Raw genomic sequence first — 19,647 nt, forward strand, 5'->3', positions numbered from 1 at the left:
GCACCTCAGAGTCACCGTCATCTTCATCACTTTCAAAAATTGATAGACTCAAGACACGTCCTAACGATGACTGGGGCATTTGCTTTTCAATTTCTTGAGCAATTACCTGATCTATCATCTCTACAGTGTGGCTTGTGCCAATATTATCTTTGTATTGCATCGTGTTCCACATATCTATCTTTAGCTCTTCATCATAGACTTTGAGGGTCATTGTTCCTTCCTCTATGTCTATCATACATCTTCCTGTCTCAAGAATGGTCATCCCAATATGAGAGGAATCTCCTCATCTTCGGGCATTTCCGGAATGACGAAGTCAATTGGGAAAACAAACTTGTCAATTTTTACAAGAACGTCTTCCACAATCCCATATGGTCGCCTAACAGAGCGATCAATAAACTGAAGTGTCATCTAAGTATCTTGAACGGTGCCAATGCCTAATTTCTTGTAGATGGATAGTGGAATCAAGATTACACTTGCTCCTAATTCAATCAAAGCCTTCTTGAATTTTCTATCACCAATAGTGCATGGAATAGTAACCGATCCCCTATCTTTCTTTTTCACTGGGATTTTCATACCTTGAAGAATGGCACTACTTGTTTCAGTCAGGATGATCGGGTCTATATCAGTGGAACACTTTTTGGAGATGATGTCTTTCATGAACTTGGCATATATTGGCATTTGTTCTAATGCCTTAGAAAAAGGGATGTTTATTTCAAGCTTTTTGAACAGTTCCAGGAACCTCTCAATTTTTTTTCATGTTAATCTTTCTTCTTCTATCTTGGAGGGTAAGGGAGTTTGATGACTAGTTTCGGAACTTTTTTTTTCTCCTTGATAGGTGGCAGTACTACTTCTTCATCTTTGTCCTTGGTTTCCTTGATTTCTAAATCCACTTCTAACAATCCATCTTCCTTCATATTGTTTTCTTCTGTTGACTTCCCACTTCGGGTTACGACAGTGTTAACATTGTTATGTTCTCGCGGATTTGGTGCCCGAAGCTTGAGAATTTGAAGCTAACTGTTGTGCTATCTGACCCATTTGGACTTCGAGATTTTTTATGGAGGCAGTGGTGTTTTTCTGATTGGTTCTAGTTTCTTCTTGAAACTGCATGTTGTGGGCGACTAATTTTTCAATGGCGATCTCCCATTCAGCCTTTTTAGGTGCTTGTTGTTGCTGTTGTTATTGTTGCTGTTGTTGATACTGAGTTTGATATTGCCCTGTACCCTATTGCGGAACATTCCCCCTCTAATCCTTCTAGGAGAAATTCGGATGATTCTTCCAACCTGGGTTGTAAGTGTTGGAGTAGGAATTATTTTGCTTCAAGAATTTGATCTCTACAATTTGTTGGGGAGTAGCAAAACAATAAACCGTGTGATGAGGTCTATTACAGATTTCACAAGTGCTAACCTGAGTCGGCTGGACGTGAGCTATCTGTTGAGTACCTATATTCATAGCTTTTCATTTCTTTTCTACTTCGGCAGCAACTATGTCTTCGAGACGGATTTTATTTGTCTCTAATTTTAGATCAATTACTCCTTCTGGCTGACTAGTACACCTATCGTATAATTCTAGATGCTCATTGGCAGCTATTGCTTCAACAATCCTTTTAATACCAGTGGCTGTTGAGAAATTTGTTGAGCCACCAACTACTGTATCAATCAACTATTTTGTTTTTATTTTCAGCCTGTTAACGAGCATCTGCATTTGGTCAGTCTGATCCATATCATGAGTTGGACATGCTACTAAGACCCTTTTGAATCTTTTGTAGGCGTCTCCTAATGATTCACCATCCTTCTGTTTGAAATTAAGGATTTCATACCTTTTCCTCATGAATACTGATATTGGAAAGTAGTCATTTAAGAATGAAGGTTCCATCTCTTCCCATGATGTGATAGTGTAGGTTGGAAGAGAGTAGAATCATTCTTCCGCGTCTTCAGCTAAAGTGAATGGGAACATTTTTTTTTTGCTTCATCAGTATGGCCATCAATTTTCAACGTGGTGCTCTTGGTCAGAAATCTCTATAAGTGTTTGTTGACATCTTCGTTAACCTTTCCAGTGAAAGGTTTTCTTTCCAATTGATTGATTGTGCTAGGATGTAGTTGAAAATTTGTCACATTTATCGGTTGGTTGACAATGGTCAATCGACCACCCAGTGCGTTTGCACCTCCATAGTCACCTAGGAGTCTTTTCGGAGGTGGAGGAGGTGGAATTGGAGGAACATCAGCCATTGGTTCTTTGAATTCGGAGTGATCAGATGTACTTTCTTCTTTGGAATCCACTCTTGTGTTCCTGCATCTTCGATGAAGGGTTCTCTCGATTTTTGTGTCAAAAAGAAATTCAATTGAGGGTTCCCCTCGCATGCACAATTTAATAAATTATAAATGACAGAAAAATAATTTTATTGCAGAGCAACAAAATTTTAATTGAACTTTAAAATTAAACTCTATGTTTTGGCATTCCCCGGCAACGGCGCCAAAAACTTGATCGAAAAATTAGCAAGTGTACTATTTTGCCTGTTATAGTAATAAAAGGGAAATTCCCCGAATGTCGATCTCAAGGACTGCACGTCAATATCGAGTTCAAATTATGATTCAATTAAACAAAAGTTATAATTGGGGTTTTTAATAATAATAAAGGCAAAGGAAAATAATAATGAAGAATAAGGGTTTGCAAGTTAAGAGGAACAATGTCAGGGAAGGTGTATGATTTATCCCTGTAACAACTCTGAGTCACTATTGTATTAATAAATATCAATTACTACTAGTTCTCAAGGGTATTTTCTCCTAAGGCCTTGGTGAGAAAACCTTTAATCATTCTACCCTAATTTCTATGTCCATAGGCAATTAGGGTGAAGTTAAGATTTTTATATCAAGAATACTCTGATTCATACAGGGTATCCCTAGTCCTAGGTGATATCTACTGCAGAGTAACCTTATGAAAACCTTACCAATGGCGGTTCAGCCTAATTGATATCCATAGAACAATCTCGATTGGTCCGAAAGAGAAAGCATTAAACACATCAAAAGGTTATCGTAAGAATAATATTATAAATGCAAATGTAAACTCAAATTCATTACAATTCTAAATCAGGGACACCCCCTAGCATTGGAGAGTTTATCTACTCATATTGTTCAAAACCAATGGTTGATGTTCCTCCAATTCTACCTCATCCACCTTCGGAAAGACTCCTAGGTGACTATGGAGGTGCAAACGCACCGGGTGGTCGACTGACCATTGTCAACCAACCGGTAAATGTGAAGAATTTTCACTACATCCTAGCACAATCAATCAATTGGAAAGAAAACCTTTCACTGAAAAGGTTAATGAAGAGCCAACGCACACTTACAGAGTTTTCTGACCATGAGCACCACGTTGAAAATTGATGGTCATACTGATGAATAAAAAAAATTAAGAATGTTCCTGTTCACTTTAGCTGAAGATGCGGAAGTCCAGCCGGCTCAGGCTAGCACTTTTGAAATCTGTAATGGACCTCATCACACGGTTTATTGTTTTGCTACTCCCCAACAAATTGAAGAGATCAAATTCTTGAAGCAGAATAATCCCTACTCCAACACTTACAACCCAGGTTGGAAGAATCGTCCGAATTTCTCCTGGAAAGATCAGAGAGGGAATGTTCTGCAATAGGGTACAGGGCAATATCAGACTCAATATCAACAACAACAGCAACAACAGGCACCTAAAAAGGCTGAATGGGAGATCGCCATTGAAATTTTGGTCGCACACATCATGCAGTTTCAAGAAGAAACTAGAACCAATTAGAAAAACACCACTGCCTCCATAAAAAATCTCGAAGTGGAAGTGCGACTGAAAACTCACAAGGAAAAGCAGGATCTATAAAAGGAAGAGTGAAGGCGTTAGCGAATGATCTCAGCAGTGTCATGAAAAATAAAGAATCTTGGGAAGTGACACGCAGTGTCATCTGAAACATTACTTGAGGACAAGCAATGAGCTAAGTTTGGGGTTGTGATCAGTCACCATTTTCATTAAGTTTTCGTTACTGATTCGACAAGAAACCGAGGATTCTAAGACATCGTGTAATCATTTTGGTATTTTTAAGGTCAATTTTAATTCCCGTATAATATTTGAGCATTTCCATTCATTGTCATGTTTACTTTATATTTTTCTGATTTTATGCATAGGATGTCGGTGTTTTTGTCCAACAGGTCCAGGTGGAAGAACCGAGGAACTCAGAGTGAGACTACGCGGAATTCCGACAAGCGAAGGAATGGAAAATCTTCAATATAAGAGGCCTGACACGGCCACCTGTGTCACCTGACACAGGCCGTGTCAGGCAGAAGGAGGCTAAAATCTGAAACAGTAGCCTAACACGGTCAGCCGTGTCAGCTAACACTGCATGTGTCGGGTCCTTTCCTCAGCCGTGTTGAGCCCCTAAGGGTCGTGTAATCCCAGGCCCATAATTTCCTTTTTTACGGGCTTTGGATCATCGGGCTTGTGAAGATATTTTTGGAGTTGTCCACCTTTTACTTAGAATTTTCACTATATAAGAGAACCTTCCACCAAAGAAAAGATCATCCTGGAACGAGGCAAACACCAGAATTGTCAAGCAATGAAGTATTACAAAGATCAAGGAATTCAGAGAGAGAAAGGTTTTCATGAGTGGAAGCGATTGAAGATCCAAGTCATCCAATTACTTGTAATGTGTAATTTTTATCTTGTATTCGTTTTGAATAATATGAGTAGCTAAACCCCTCAATGCTAGGGGGTGTATCTGATTTAGAATTGTAATGACTTTGAGTTTACATTTGCATTTATAATATTATTCTTACGGTAACCTTTTGATGTGTTTAATGTTTTCTCTTTAGGACCAATCGAGATTGTTCTATGGTTATCAATTAGGCTAGACCATCATTGGTAAGGTTTTCAAAAGGTTACTCTGCAATAAATATCACCTAGGACTAGGGATACCATGTATGAATCAGAGTATTCTTGATATGATAAAGCTTAACTTCACCCTAATTGCCTATGGACATAGAAATTAGGGTAGAATGATTAAGGATTTTGTCACCAAGGACTCGGGAGAAAATACCCTTGAGAACTGGTAGTAATTGATATTTGTTGATGCAATAGTGACTCAGCGTTATTGCAGGGATAAATCATACACCTTCTCTGACATTATTCCTCCTAACTTGCAAACCTTTATTCTTCATTATTATTTGCCTTTGCCATTATTATTATTATTAAAAACCCCAATTATAACTTTTTTTTAATTGAATGATAATTTGAACTCGATAGTGACGTGCACTCCTTGAGATCGACATTCTGGGAATTTCCCCTTTATTACTATAACAGGAAAAATAGTACACTTGCTATTTTTCCAATACACTCGATGATTCTCTCTTTTTTTCGCACTTACCTTGGCTTTTGGAACTTATGGGGTTTTACCCCAAACTTATAATTTCAACACAACTTAATAATATCAACTTATCTCGGAACAAGGTAAGGAAGTGTTTTGGCTGCGGGGTACATTTGCGGGGTTAAACAAAAAAATGGATACAGGCTCAAATGGGGTTACAACTGATAGAATTATTGGGACGGCTAGAAAGGCTCAAGTTTATATTCAAACAACGTGCCTCAGTGTATGTGGCTATACAGTGACAGTCCTAGAGAATCTACGCAAATTTAGAGTGATAAAGACATACCTGAATATCGCTCATGATGATCAATGTGTTTGGCTTTCTATGACTCACCTTGTTAGGTAAAGCTTTGACAGTATCCACGGTACCTCTAGTATGGTGCGACTTCTTCCTTACTTCGGAATGCACAAGATACTTATGTTAGTTAAGTTGTATACGTTGTGTCCGATCTTTCTTCTTCAATAGTGTCAACTTCCTGGAAAGATCCTTCACAACAAGCAATGGTAAGTGGAGTGATTATTTCATCCACTCCCAGTCATGATCATTATCAATTTCACAATAACACCAGAGACTTGAAACACTTGCAGCATAATGTACCCTAAAACAGAAAAACCAAATATAAAACGTAATAAAGTAAAATAACAAAATTATTAGAAAAGTAACAAAATACTGAAAATAACACAAACTCTCCCCCACACTTGAACCAAACATTGACCTCAATGTTTGCTAACAAGAGCGAATGAGGAAACTCACAGTACTCTATTGAGGAGGTGGGTGTGGAAAATACAGCATCAATTGCCGCATCATGAGGCTCATTTCATCCAACATTGCCCCTTGTCGGGCTTGCTCGATACCTTGATCGAAAAAATAGCAAGTCCTGATTTAGAATTGTAATGACTATGAGTTTACGATTGCATTTATAATATTATTCTTACGGTAACCTTTTGATGTGTTTAATTGTTTCTCTTTCGGACCATTCGAGATTGTTTTGTGGTTATCCATTAGGCTGGACCACCATTGGTAAGGTTTTCATAAGGTTACTCTGCAGTAGATATCATCTAGGACTAGGGATACTTTGTATGAATAAGAGCATTCTTGATATAAGAAAGCTTAACTTCACCCTAATTGCCTATGGACATAGAAATTAGGGTAGATTGATTAAATGTTTTCTCACCAAGGACTTGGGAGGAAATACCCTTGAGAATTGGTAGTAATTGATATTTGTTGATGCAGTAGTGACTCAGAGTTGTTACAGGGATAAATCATACACCTTCCATAGCATTGTTCCTCGTACCGTGCAAACCCTTATTTTTATTATTATTTTCCTTTGCCTTTATTTTTATAATTTTGAATTTAAAAACCTCAATTATAATTTTTGTTTAATTGAACGATGAAATGAACTCAATATTAACTTGCAGTCCTTGAGATAGACATTCGGGGAATTTCCCCTTTATTACTATAACAGGTAAAATAGTACACTTGCTAATTTTTCGATCAATTTTTTGTCGAAGAAGAAGATACCAATGATGAGAGGAACAAGGATGATGACGTCGAAAGTAACGAATGACAACCTCAAAGCCCAACAAATGTTACTCCAACAACTGATGTTGTTCTTGAAGTGATCAAAGCTTCGACAGGAACAACTGAATGCCTTTCTTTAGAAGAACTAGCGGCCTTGAAGAAAAATCAACCTCTCGAATATCTGAAGGCTATGCTAAGTAGAAAGGAAAGTTCATTTGAAAAGAGTCTTAGCACCTCTACAGCCACTGAGGATCAACCTTCGAGCAAACCTGTGGATGAGGCTCTCTCAAAAATCAAAGAAAAATTCTTTAAAGGTGGTATATTCCTACTCCTGTTGGCTGATCCCTCTGCCCCCTTATCTTTGAAGACTCTTCTCAACCAAGTCAATTTACTAGAAACTTCTCCCGAGGTTGCCAACGTCATCTTGGAACTGGGAATTATGATCGAAGAAATTGTTACTGATCATAAGCTATTACCTCAGATCAATAAGGAAATTGAGAAAAAGGATGGTGCTGAAGCAGCTGCTTGGGGTGAAGCTACCGATTCGACCAACAAAGTAATGGAGCTGGAGAAAACCCAAGTGAAAAACAAGGTAGAGATTGAAAGCCACGACCGTGACGTTGCCTCTTGGGAAGCTCAAATAAAGGAACTACAAGCCAAGATCTCTGGAGCCAAGAAACGCAAAGATGAACTTCTAAAGTTTGATGATGCTTCCATGACTAAGGAACTAGATTTTGGTCTGGAGTTTGTTGAAAAGGCATGAACATTAGAAGCAGAGCTCATAACTCTTCGGTCGAAAAGATCCTTATGTAAAAATGTCTGGAGCTTCACAAAGCAAAATACCTCCATATAAAGGCTCATCTCCCCTTTTAGCTTTAATATCTTTTCCATTTATTCCTTAACGACTCTTTGGTTTCGATTGTACTGATTATTGACCCCTTGGGCCGTTGTAATGAACTTAAACCATGTTGGCAACATTTTATCACCATGTTGGCTTCGACCAATTCGCGTGCAATTATTCGTTCATTATTTTTATCTCTTGGAGTGTCGGCTTATATTTCTTTAAATATTTTCCATTCACTCTTAAGATTCTTTTGTATTTACTAAGTTCTTCGATCTCATAAGCACCGTTAGAGAAAACTTGCAAAATTTGAAAAAGGCCTTCCCATTTGGGATACCATTTCCCTAGGGCCCTATCCTTTCGATCCATTGGAAGGATAACTTTCCAAACCAAATCTTCAAGCGAAAAAAGTCTTAACTTTAACCTTCTTATTATAAGAGTTTTCCACTCTCTTCTTCTTCCTTTTCAATAATTCCAAGGCATTTAGTCTCTCTTCATCTAGATTGACTAACTCATATAGCATCATGTTCCAATATGATTTTGATGGAATTTCATGATGCCTCTGAATCCTTGTTAATTGTAGGTAAATTTCTACTGGTAAAACTGCATCATGGCCGAAGGTTAGTCCAAATGGGGTCGAATTAGTGGCTTCTTTGGGAGAGGTCCGACATGCCCACAAAATTTGATCTAAAGTTTTGTCAATTTCTAGGTTTCTTCCCTACATGTTTCTTGATCAAACAAATTACCACCTTATTTGCTGCTTCCACTTGACCATTAGCCTGAGCGTAATATGGCGTAGACATTAACAATTTAAAACTCATTTACTTAGCAAATTCTTGAATCTTTCGACCAGTAAATAATGATCTTTGATCCGTTGTAACGGTCTTTGGGATCCCAAATTTGTAAATGACGTGTTTCTGGATAAGTTCAATCACATCTTCTTGGCCTACATTTGGCAAAGCTATAGCTTCGATCATTTTATAAAATAATCAATGTCAACCAAGATATACCTCTGATTCTTAGATGATGGTGGTCGAATTTCTCTAATCAAATCTAAAGCCCAACCTCTAAAAGGCCAAGGTTTGACTATAGAGTATATTTCGCTCGCAGAGACATGTTGTATGCTTGCATGTACCTGACACTCTTGGCATCCTTTGGTGATTTCGATACAGTCTTTTAACACGGTGGGCTAATACATCCATTGGCGAAATAATAACCATTTCATCTTATGGCCAACTTTGTGCGCCCCACATGCCCCACTATGGACAGTCGAAAGGGAAAAATATGCCTCTGATTCACTAAGACATTTAAGCAAAACTCCCTCAGGAGTCTTTTTGAACAATTCCATCCCCAAAAGCACATAACTTAAAGCTCGATACCTGGTTTTTCGATCAGTAGACGTTGTTGGATTCTGTAAATACTCCAATATTTCCAGGTTATCTATTTCCTCCAATCTCCGTCTGTCAGGCTATGTATTGCCAATATTTCGAAGCTTTCTTTATCAACGTATCCCTGCTTTGTCATTTCCAAGTCTGATGGGGCTAATCTGGTCGGCACAACTCTTCCTCTGACTTCGATTACTTTTTGCAATTTCTCTTTCAAAATTTTATACCCAGATGCAATTTGAGCTATATCATTAGCCACTTGATTTTCCAATCGAGGTATGTGTGGAATATTAGCCCCCTCGAATCTTTTCAACAATTGACTGACTATTATGAAGTACATGATGAGATTCTCTTTAACACACATGTACTCTTTTATGATCTATTTTACCACTAACTCCGAGTCACCCATTATTTCGACTCGAGTTACCCCCAATTCCAACAATATCTCAAATCTGGCTGTGAGAGCTTCATATTCAGCCTCATTGTTCGAGCAGAGGCCCTCCACTTTATACTTGAATTTGGTTGGAATTTTATTAGGAGAAATAATTAGGACTTTTATGTCTGTTCCATTTTTATGACTAGACCCATCGAAGTACAACTTCCAGGGTTCTAATTCGAGGTAGTCCAGTGCATTCTCAGTGATGGAGTGGTCGACTATAAAGTCTGCTACCGTTTGTCCCTTAATAGCTTTTAATGGCATATAAGTTAAGGAATATTCAGTTAAAGCTAGTGTCCGTTTTCCAATTCGACTGTGCAAAATTGGCTTAGACAACATATGTTTAATAACATCGAAGTGAGATGAAACATTAACATCAATAGGTTTTATATAATGTTTCAACTTCATACAAGAAAAATACAAGCATAAACATAATTTTTACCTAGTTTCTACATCATTTAAGACCCTACTGAGGTATTAAATGGCTCTTTCGATGCTATCATCATCCTCCTGAGCCAACATGCTCCCCAAAGTCGTGTCATATGCAGCTATGTACAATCTCATACTCATATTCCTACAAGGTGGTGTCAAAATTGGTGGATGACTCAGGTATTCTTTGATTTTGTCGAAAGTTTTTTGTTGAGCCTGCCCCATTCGAATCATTCCTTGTTAAGTCGAAGCAAAGGCGGGAAGGATTGCATTTTTCCGCTAAGGTTCGAGATGAATCTCCTCAGGAAATTGATCTTGCCCAATAGTGACTGCAATTCCTTCTTCATTGATGGCACTTTCGCCTTCATTATGGCCTTGGTCTTATTCTGGTTTATTTCGATTCCTTTTTTGTGGACCTCAAAGCCTAAGAAATCCCCTGCCTGCACACAAAAAGCACATTTGAGAGAGTTCATTTTTAGACCATGTTTTCTCATCCTTTCAAAAGATAGTCGAAGATGGCCTATATGGCTCTTCCATGAAATAAACTTAACAAAAATATCATCGATGTAAATTTGCATAAAAGTCTCTATGAAATCATGGAAGATCGAATTCATTGCTCTTTGGTATGTTACCCCAGCATTTTTTAAGCCAAAAGACATCACCACCCATTCATAGGTGCCTAAGGCTCCAGGACATCGAAATGCTTTTTTTGGGACATCCTCTTCAACAATGAATATCTGATTATATTCAGAATATCCATCGAGCATGCTAAGATACTCATGGTCTGCGGCAGAATCGACCAGCATCTCCGCCACGGGCATTGAATAAGCATCTCCGCCACGGGCATTGAATAAGCATCTCCGCCACGGGCATTGAATATTCATCTTTTGGGATTGCAGTGTTTAAATCTCTAAAATCTTTTTTTGGAGCATTTTAACTAGTTTCACTATTAGGTACAAATAGCACCACTCTTTTTTTTTATGAGCACATTTTCTAATTTTATCCTACAATTAATATTATTTTTATTTTTAATATACAATAAAAATATTTTAATAACAATATAATTCTTTTTTTTTAATATATGTGAAATGAATAACCGAATCATTTATTCCGAGATGTAATGATACAAATTTATTTATTAATAATGGAAAGTGAATGAAAAAATCTTGCCTATGTGGCATGAAAAAAATGGGTAGCTTTCCTCATATAATTATCATAAAAATGTTAAGCAATTTTGCATAAAGACATGTATAGAAAGAAGTATTAAAGACCATCACAATATGTCGTCACAGGCCATAGATCGGGCATATACTTCCTATGTCTAATGAATCATACCTTTAAATTTTCTTTTCTTATTAGCTCTCCTCCTTTTCCTTTCTGCCCGTGTAAGTTCTGCGTCTTCCTTAACATCACCTTTACCATGAAAAACCTCCTCTGGGGCCAGCATAGCAGCATCTGAAATAGCCATAGGAGCAATCTATCCATGGAAAGTATAGTGCACTGTAAGTAACTATAAAGTAGAATTAGAACTAGAATTTTGAAAAAAGAATAGCTTTTTACTTCTTCCATTGCCAGAGCAGGTACTTTTCTTTTAACCTGTGAATTCATTTAAGGAAAATAAAAAGACGTGAAAATTTAAATGGTGATCATACGATCTATTAAGAGAAAATAGGAATGTTGATGTCATATAGGTTTTGGAGCAAAGTTGAAACGAAGTAAAGCAATGAGGGGTTGCACCTCATTTTTTAGTTTATCTCTGTGTGACAACGGAGCGGAAGTGGGATCAATCTTCTGAACATATTCTTGCTGTAAAAGAAACATATTAGAGGAAAATCACAAAATGTATGACAAGGAACTGCAATGTGAAATACAGTAGAGAAATACATACCTCATAAATTTCTGCAAGACCATACTTGCTTTTATTATGATCCTGCATTAAATGGAAATTATGTGAACAAATTAGTTACATAAAATTATGCTAGCAAGTTGAACTTCAAAGTTTATTTATTCAGTTAAACAAGGCTTGCCAATTCTTTAACTTCCCGAGGCACTTTCAATGGTAATTTAGGAGCTCTTTTAACATCATCAAACCTCCCCTGAAAGAAACATATTAGTCAATAAGAAACAAAAGATAGTGTGATCTTTGTTTGTGCATGTTTGCACACTAATGCCATAATTATATTAGAAGCCCAAATCATGTTATCATGGGACATTAATTTACCTCAATAATCCTTTTCTTGATCATTTCCTCCATTGAAGCATTCATCTCGTCAGTGATGACAAGAGCGGGTCTCACATTATGCTCAAACTCAATATCAACTTCCAAAGCACTATTCACGGGTCTCTGTGATGCAGTTACCTGTATAAGATTAACAATAAAAGAATATAATAATTGATTTAGAGAGGTTCTACATATGCAACTTATTAAAGGACATACACAAAAATAGGAGAATGTGATATTACCTCGCCCAGCATAGTCCAAGTTTTTGGTTCTATGTTAGCTTTCTCCATTAGCTTTATCTTTGATCCAACTTTTTCCATCTGCTTTTCATGAGTAGAAGCAGTCTTTATCTTCTACATAAATGAGAAAAAATATATATATCATAAAAATTTAGTTTTGAATATATAAACACAGACACCCACAAAATGGCATTATTAAAAAAAACTACAACAGAATGCGAGAGACGTCACCGCAAATATAACACTGGCAGAATAATATAAAAATAGCATAATGATTATAAGAAAAAAAACAGAACGTCCAATAACAACCAAGCAAAGATCAATCAATTTCACCTGTTCCTCTTTCCGTAAATAATCAGTCAATACATCTATTTTCAAAATTTTATCTTCAATCCCACTCCCTTCTTTATCTTTGTCAGCTTCATCCAGTTCCTCATATAAATAGTCGATTTCTTCTTCCCGCTGATTTTGATTATTTGGCGCCGTCTTGTTTGCAACATCCAAAGGAAGCTTCCGTTGCCCAATCCCTTCCGCGGTTTTTATCAGCCGATTCAACTGGCGGCGAATAGTGGACAATAGTGGTTGTGATTGGAGATTAATTTGATGCCAAATCTGCTCAGTATCATAGCCTTCGACGAGGAGTTGGTCCAGTGGCGATTTTGGGGTGAAGGGTCTGAGGGAGGAGAATAGGTATTTGGATGCAGCACGAGCAGTTTCGGATAGGGTTGGATTAGGTACGAGCAATGAAGGTGGGTATGTTTCTTTCAGGCGTATTAGGGTTTTGGCGCCAGAATCCTTCGCCATGAATGCGGTGTTTTGTTTGTCTATTCACTTCAGAGATGGTGGTTTTAGGGTTGAATAGGGTGGTTTTAGGGTTTTTGTTACGGGTTAATAGCAAGCGATCAAACTCTTTATTTATTTTTCTTATAAATACAATATTTATAAGAGTGAAAACTATGAACAAAAAATAGGGTAATTTATATGGACACGATGTCAAGCCCAATAAAATATAGATTTTAAATTTTATAATTGGTATGTCTATAGTTTTTTAGTCCGGATGCTACTCTTTTTCCTTTTTTGGTACAACAAGTATGCTACGGATTTGGATCATCTCCTGTTTTTTTTTTATCCTGCTCATTCTGCCTTGATCTAATGGTTGGGGAAAAAGGATAAATAAAATTTGTATTAAATGGTTAGATTAAATTTAATGGTTGGAAATTCGGCAGGAGAGATGGTTGTAGAAGAAATGCATGAGAGTATCCATTTCAACTCTATTTAATGTGTATAAAAAAATAAAATCAACTTTAATTTTTGAGAATATAATAAATTTATAATAATTTTATCTAAATCTAAATGCACTTTGACCCATTTATTTTAAATTTTTTAAATGTTTTAATTGTTGAAACGGGTGGAACAATTGGGATTTTAAAGAAAGATGGTGGAGAAGAATAAGACAGAAAATTGAATTGTAAAAATAAAATTCTTATTAAGTGAAGTTGTTATATAGGCAACAAAAGTCCAACCCCCGAACTTATAAAGTGCAAAATACAAAGCTACAAGTTACACTTCGACATAACAACTATAAGTTGTATTCAACTATGTCCTCTGAAGTTTAGGTGTCCATACATGTGATGCCACACCGATGATAAACCATATTGATATTAATCTTGAAGGTTTTGTTATCTGCTAATGGGGCCTTCGGGATCATCCTTCCTTCACAATTACACACCTTCATCATATTTTCTTCTAGCTTCATGTTATACCCTTCAGCAAGTAATTGACTTATGCTTATCAGTTTACTTTTCATTGAAGGTACGTATGATATGTCGGTAATGTTGGCTCTTCGACCATTCCTTCTCATCATAACTATGTTTCCTTTTGCCTCTAATGTAACATGTCTGCCATCTGAAAACTTGATTACCTTCTTGACTGATTCATCTAACTCGGTAAACCAGTTTTTATTTCCAGTCATGTGGTTGTTGCATCTTGAATCCAGATACCACATGTTGGTTTGCTTATTGTTCGACTAAGTATTTGCCATGATTAACATATCATCATAGTCGCTTTCTCCAGCATGTGCATATTGTGTTCCGTCATCACCTTTTGCTCTATATTCCTTTTTTTCCTTCGACAATCTCTAGCATAATGACCAAATCCTTGACACTTGTAATATTGCACCTCTTACATGTTAACTTTCTTCCCGGATAATTATTGCACATGACTTTCTTGATTGAATCAGAGTGATTCTTTGAGTTCTTTCTTGACTTATCATCATTAGCAAGATTTTTTCTCTGCTTCGCCTTTTCTTTCTCAAATTTATCGGTGAATCTTGTTTGTATTGCCTGTTCAGCCACTTTCTCCCTCTCTGAGTTCCTCTACTTCAGTCTCATCTAATGAACCTCCAATGAAGCTTGAAGTTCTTCCATATTCATCTCAACTAGGTTCTTGGACTCTTCAATAGAAACGAAAATGTAATCAAAGTATGCAGTCAGATCGAGATCTCAATACTTTATCAATCTTCTAAAGATAAGTGACTGATTCACCATTCTCGTTCATCTGGTTTGTTAGCGATACCACACGGGTAAATAATTATATAACAGACTCATCTTCTTTCATTTGCGTCATCTCAAACTGCTTTCTCAGCATCTGCAACTTCACCCTCTTCAAGTTTATATCTCCACCGTACAAGTTATTTAATTTGTCTCACACATATTTTGTTGTTTCTTCTTCAATGATCTTCTCAAACACATTAGAATCCAGGCATTGATGGATCAGTAACATACATTTTCCATTTTTCTTTCTTCGTTCCTTGTGTGCAGCTTGCTGAACATCATTCGCGTTCTCTTTCAATGCAAGTACTCCATCGTTCACGATATCAGCCACAACTTGAAATCTGAAGATTACCTTCAAATGCGCAACCCACCTCTCGTAGTTATCCCCTTTTAAAACTGGTAGATTCGCTCGAAATTGACCTAATATTGTGTTTCTGTTTTTCATTATAGATTCTCTCTGAATCGCAATCAGGTTTGCTCATACTAATTTGTTTGAACTGATTGAACAATTAGGATTTCCAAGAAAGATGATGAAGAAGAATAAGAGAGAAAATAAACAAAACTGAATTGTAAAAACGAAATTTTTATTGAGTGAAGTTGTTGTTATTTACATCATACCATGCCCTTTATATAAGCAACAAAATCCCGTATCCAAAACTTACAAAGTGCAAAATACAAAGCTACAAGTTACACTTCGATCCAACAACTACAAGTTATATTTTACTATGTCGAATACAACAGTCTTTAAACAACTCAATTCGATTGAATCAAATGCACCACAGTCGAACTCAAACTTAAAACACTGAATTATCAACTTCTAACATTAATCTCATTTCAGATTTTAGTTTTTTAATCATCCATTTAACTATTTTTGAGTACTAGTATTTGTAACCATACGATGCACGAATAGTAAATTATTTTAATGACAAATTAATATAAAATTAAAATATAGTATATAATAACTAATTATATGTTTAAACAACTTTAAATATATAGGAATTAATCCAAAATATAGTAGCAATTTCTTTTAAACAAAATATAAAAACAATTGAACATGAGTTATTGTTTTTAAAATATATAATATATAATTGATTTTGTGAAAATACATATTTTGGAAGATATATATCAACATTTTAAACTTATTGACCATAATTCTTATGAATAGTTATTGCAAATGAAACAACAATAAGAAATTGTTTAAAATTTAGGGTTAGATGAAGGAAAAGATTGTCTTGAGATATAAAATCTTTAGTTCAATACTATTATGTGATATATGATATTTGTCTCCAGCATTGATGATTAATAGTTCTAAACAATATTAATGGGACACCAAATTTAAATTTTAACTCATATGTTAGCATATCTGAAGAATTAATGATACTAAAAAAAACTAAACGTGTCATCAAAATTACTATTATTCTTTCTAACAAGGGAGTATAAACTATAGACACTTAAGTATATTTAATTATCACCTCAAATCAACCTATACTCACTAAATCAACCCATCTTAACAAAAATTATATAAAAATATTATATAAATGCTATTCAAGACGTAACACTATAATGTCCCGACTTAATTAAAAAATAAAATCATGCTAGTCAAACATAATATATATACTTTTCAGTTAATTCAAAAACTCACAGCGAAAATCAAATTAAAACATTATCTCAATAATTAACAAAATTAAAACATTATCTCAATAATTCAATGAGTCCAAGCTAAAACCATGGTGTTACAGCGAATCCACGGGCGTAAAGAGGATCGAAAACTAGAGGCTTCGTGAGAGTTCCATCAATAATTTTTTCTTTATTCTTGAAAATCAAAGCAATATGCATTGATCTTGCCCAGGTATGATAGTTCTTGTCGTCGAGCAATGACGAAACAAAAACGAGAGACAAATTTTCATTTGGATGCAAATAGTATGGATTTGTCGAATTTATGGAGAAATCATTGAAGCTCTGGTATGCCATTAATGGAGAAAAGAAAAAGAAACTAGAATAAGAAAAAGAAGATGATCGTGAATCGAGGAAGAGAATGAAATCAAGAACAGAAAACGAACAAAGATGCAATCGAGCTGAAGAAGAAAACAATAGAGCTTGTTAAGCTTTGATAGCATGTTAATGGTGAGCAATTCATCATGGTGATAGATGGAGAAGAAGAAAGAAGAAGATTCAACTGAAGAAGTTTGTTGGGAAAAAAAATTATGCAAAAACTATTATTTTTTATTGAATGAATCAAAATACTTTACAATCACTTATATATCCACATGATAAGATAAACAAAAGTGTGATTAACAATAGCTTAACTAACTCTTATGTGGCATGCTATTAGTGGTTAGTGAAACTATACATGGAGCATTCTGTTATTGATATAATATAGTATACTACCAGGTAGAATTATAAAATAAAGAAAAAAATAACTACTTTTAATCTTAGTTGGATACCTGTGTCTTCCTTTAATCAAATAAAAATATCCAATATCATATTATTAATTTTTTAATTTTTAGAAAAATAAAAAATTTAAATTAATTAATACTCAGAATATTAATACCCAACTAAAATTAAAGGATAGCAAAGAATCTGTAAAGATAAATATGAAAGATAAATATACATTTCAAATTTATAGCAATAATTTATCAAAGTTAATATATTTGTTTCTATCCAAATAAAAGTTATATCCAAATATACATTCCAAACTTATAGTAATGAATTATCAAATGTAATAGCATTGATTGTTCTTCCAAAAAAAAATTTGATTGTTCGTATCCAAATAAAAGTTTCTATAAAATTATAAAAAAAATCTAAAATATACTCCACTCCAAATCTATAGTAATAAATGATCTAAGATAATACATTGATGGTTTATATTTTAATTAAAGTTGTAAAATTAATTTTTTTTAAATCAGGAGGATAAAATATACCTTTCAAATTTATAGTAATAGCTGATCAAAGTTAAATCATTGATGGTTCCTATCTAAATAAAAGTTGTAGAATCATTAACAAAGTATCAGAGGATAAAATATACATTCTAAATTTATATAGTACTAAGTTATCAAAGTTAAAGGTTAATACATTAATCGTTTGTATCCATATAAAAGTTGTAGAATCATAAAATATCTGGAGGATAAAAATATACCTTCCAATTTATATATAGTAATAAACTATCAAAGTTAATACATTGTTCTTATCCACATAAAAAGTTGGAGAATCATAAAATATATGGAGGATAAAATATACATTTTAAATTTATATAGTAATAAATGATTCAAGGTAATACATTGATTTTTGTTTACATAAGCAAAGTTAAATTATTTCATTAATTAATAAAAGTTTAATCCAAAGAAGAGTATATTAATAATATTACTCCTAGACTAAGAATTGACCGCCTTCGTTAACGAGTGGGCAATTATATTCATTTGACGTTTAATAAATTTTATTTCAAAGTAGGAAAAAAGAAATAGCAACGGCTTAATAAAAGAGACAATACGATTAAATTCGAAATAAAAGTGTAAAATGAATGGCTTTAACCAACATCTGAGAGTCACTTTCGAATATAACAAAATTCAAGTTCATTTCGATGATGCCTTGTATAGCCTCTTTCAAAGCTACAACTTCTGCTTCAATGATGGACAAGAGACCAATGTCCCAAACTACACATGCATTAATAAATTTATCCATATTATTTCGCACACACCATCCCTTATTCGATGTCTTGAGATGATTGTTGAAACCCGCATTAATATTACACTTCAACCACCTTTCATTTGGCAGTCTCCAAACTACTAGATTGTGAGATGAATTATGTGTCATAACTACCTCACGAGCTGAAAACCAATCTTGCAAATTGAAATAAGCCTCCAAATACTATTCAAAGTCAAGCACGTTTAACTATGGAGTTCTTATCTGTTAGGCTACCGAAAAGAAGATGCATCTTATTGGTATAGGTAGTACCAAATAATCCTTATAAGCATTCCTTCAATCATGCAGTCCCATACCTACACATCCTTAGGATCCCTCTCATTCCGATGTGAATTTAGTTTTCCCCTAGAAGGGGCTAGGAGTATCTCGTTGTCATGCCTCGTGCACCGACAACCACTTCATCGCCCTCGGATGTAACATGTAACCACTCTTTGGCCTCACTGGCGTTACATGCCCACCAACTTCCGCTTGGTTCGCCCCCAAACCACATTGTACCGGGAGAGGTTTTGGCTCTAATACCATTTGTAACGCCCCATACTACTTTCAGGATTATCGACTGACCCCACAAACCAACACGGGTCTTTTCAATATATTTTGTCCTCACTCACACGCTTTTCGGGAAACTTCTCATAAGATCACCCATCCAAATACTACTCCAAGTCAAGCACGCTTAACTATGGAGTTCTTATCTGTTAGGTTACTGAAAACAAGATGCATCTTCTTTTAGGTAGCCCAACAATCAATTTTACTTTATTCTTCTGTTTCTTAGACAAAACCCACATAATCTTCTCTCTCACTCAGCGGTATTCGATTTATAGTTTATGATCTTCAATTTCTTCTCTACAATTTGTGATTCGGATTTTTTAGATTGGTATTTTCACTTTTCCATTGGTATTTTCTTCATTAGGTCAAAATATTTTGTTTGATTAAC

The 19,647-nt window shown here is 35.2% G+C and overlaps 1 pseudogene; it reads right to left on the reverse strand.

Moving 5' to 3' along the window:
• Positions 1-11,305: 11,305 nt before the first annotated feature.
• LOC127073934 (M phase phosphoprotein 10-like) lies at positions 11,306-13,353 on the reverse strand (annotated as a pseudogene).
• Positions 13,354-19,647: the final 6,294 nt, after the last annotated feature.

The sequence above is a fragment of the Lathyrus oleraceus genome, chromosome 4 (genome assembly GCF_024323335.1).
Source record: "Lathyrus oleraceus cultivar Zhongwan6 chromosome 4, CAAS_Psat_ZW6_1.0, whole genome shotgun sequence".
NCBI lineage: Eukaryota > Viridiplantae > Streptophyta > Magnoliopsida > Fabales > Fabaceae > Lathyrus > Lathyrus oleraceus.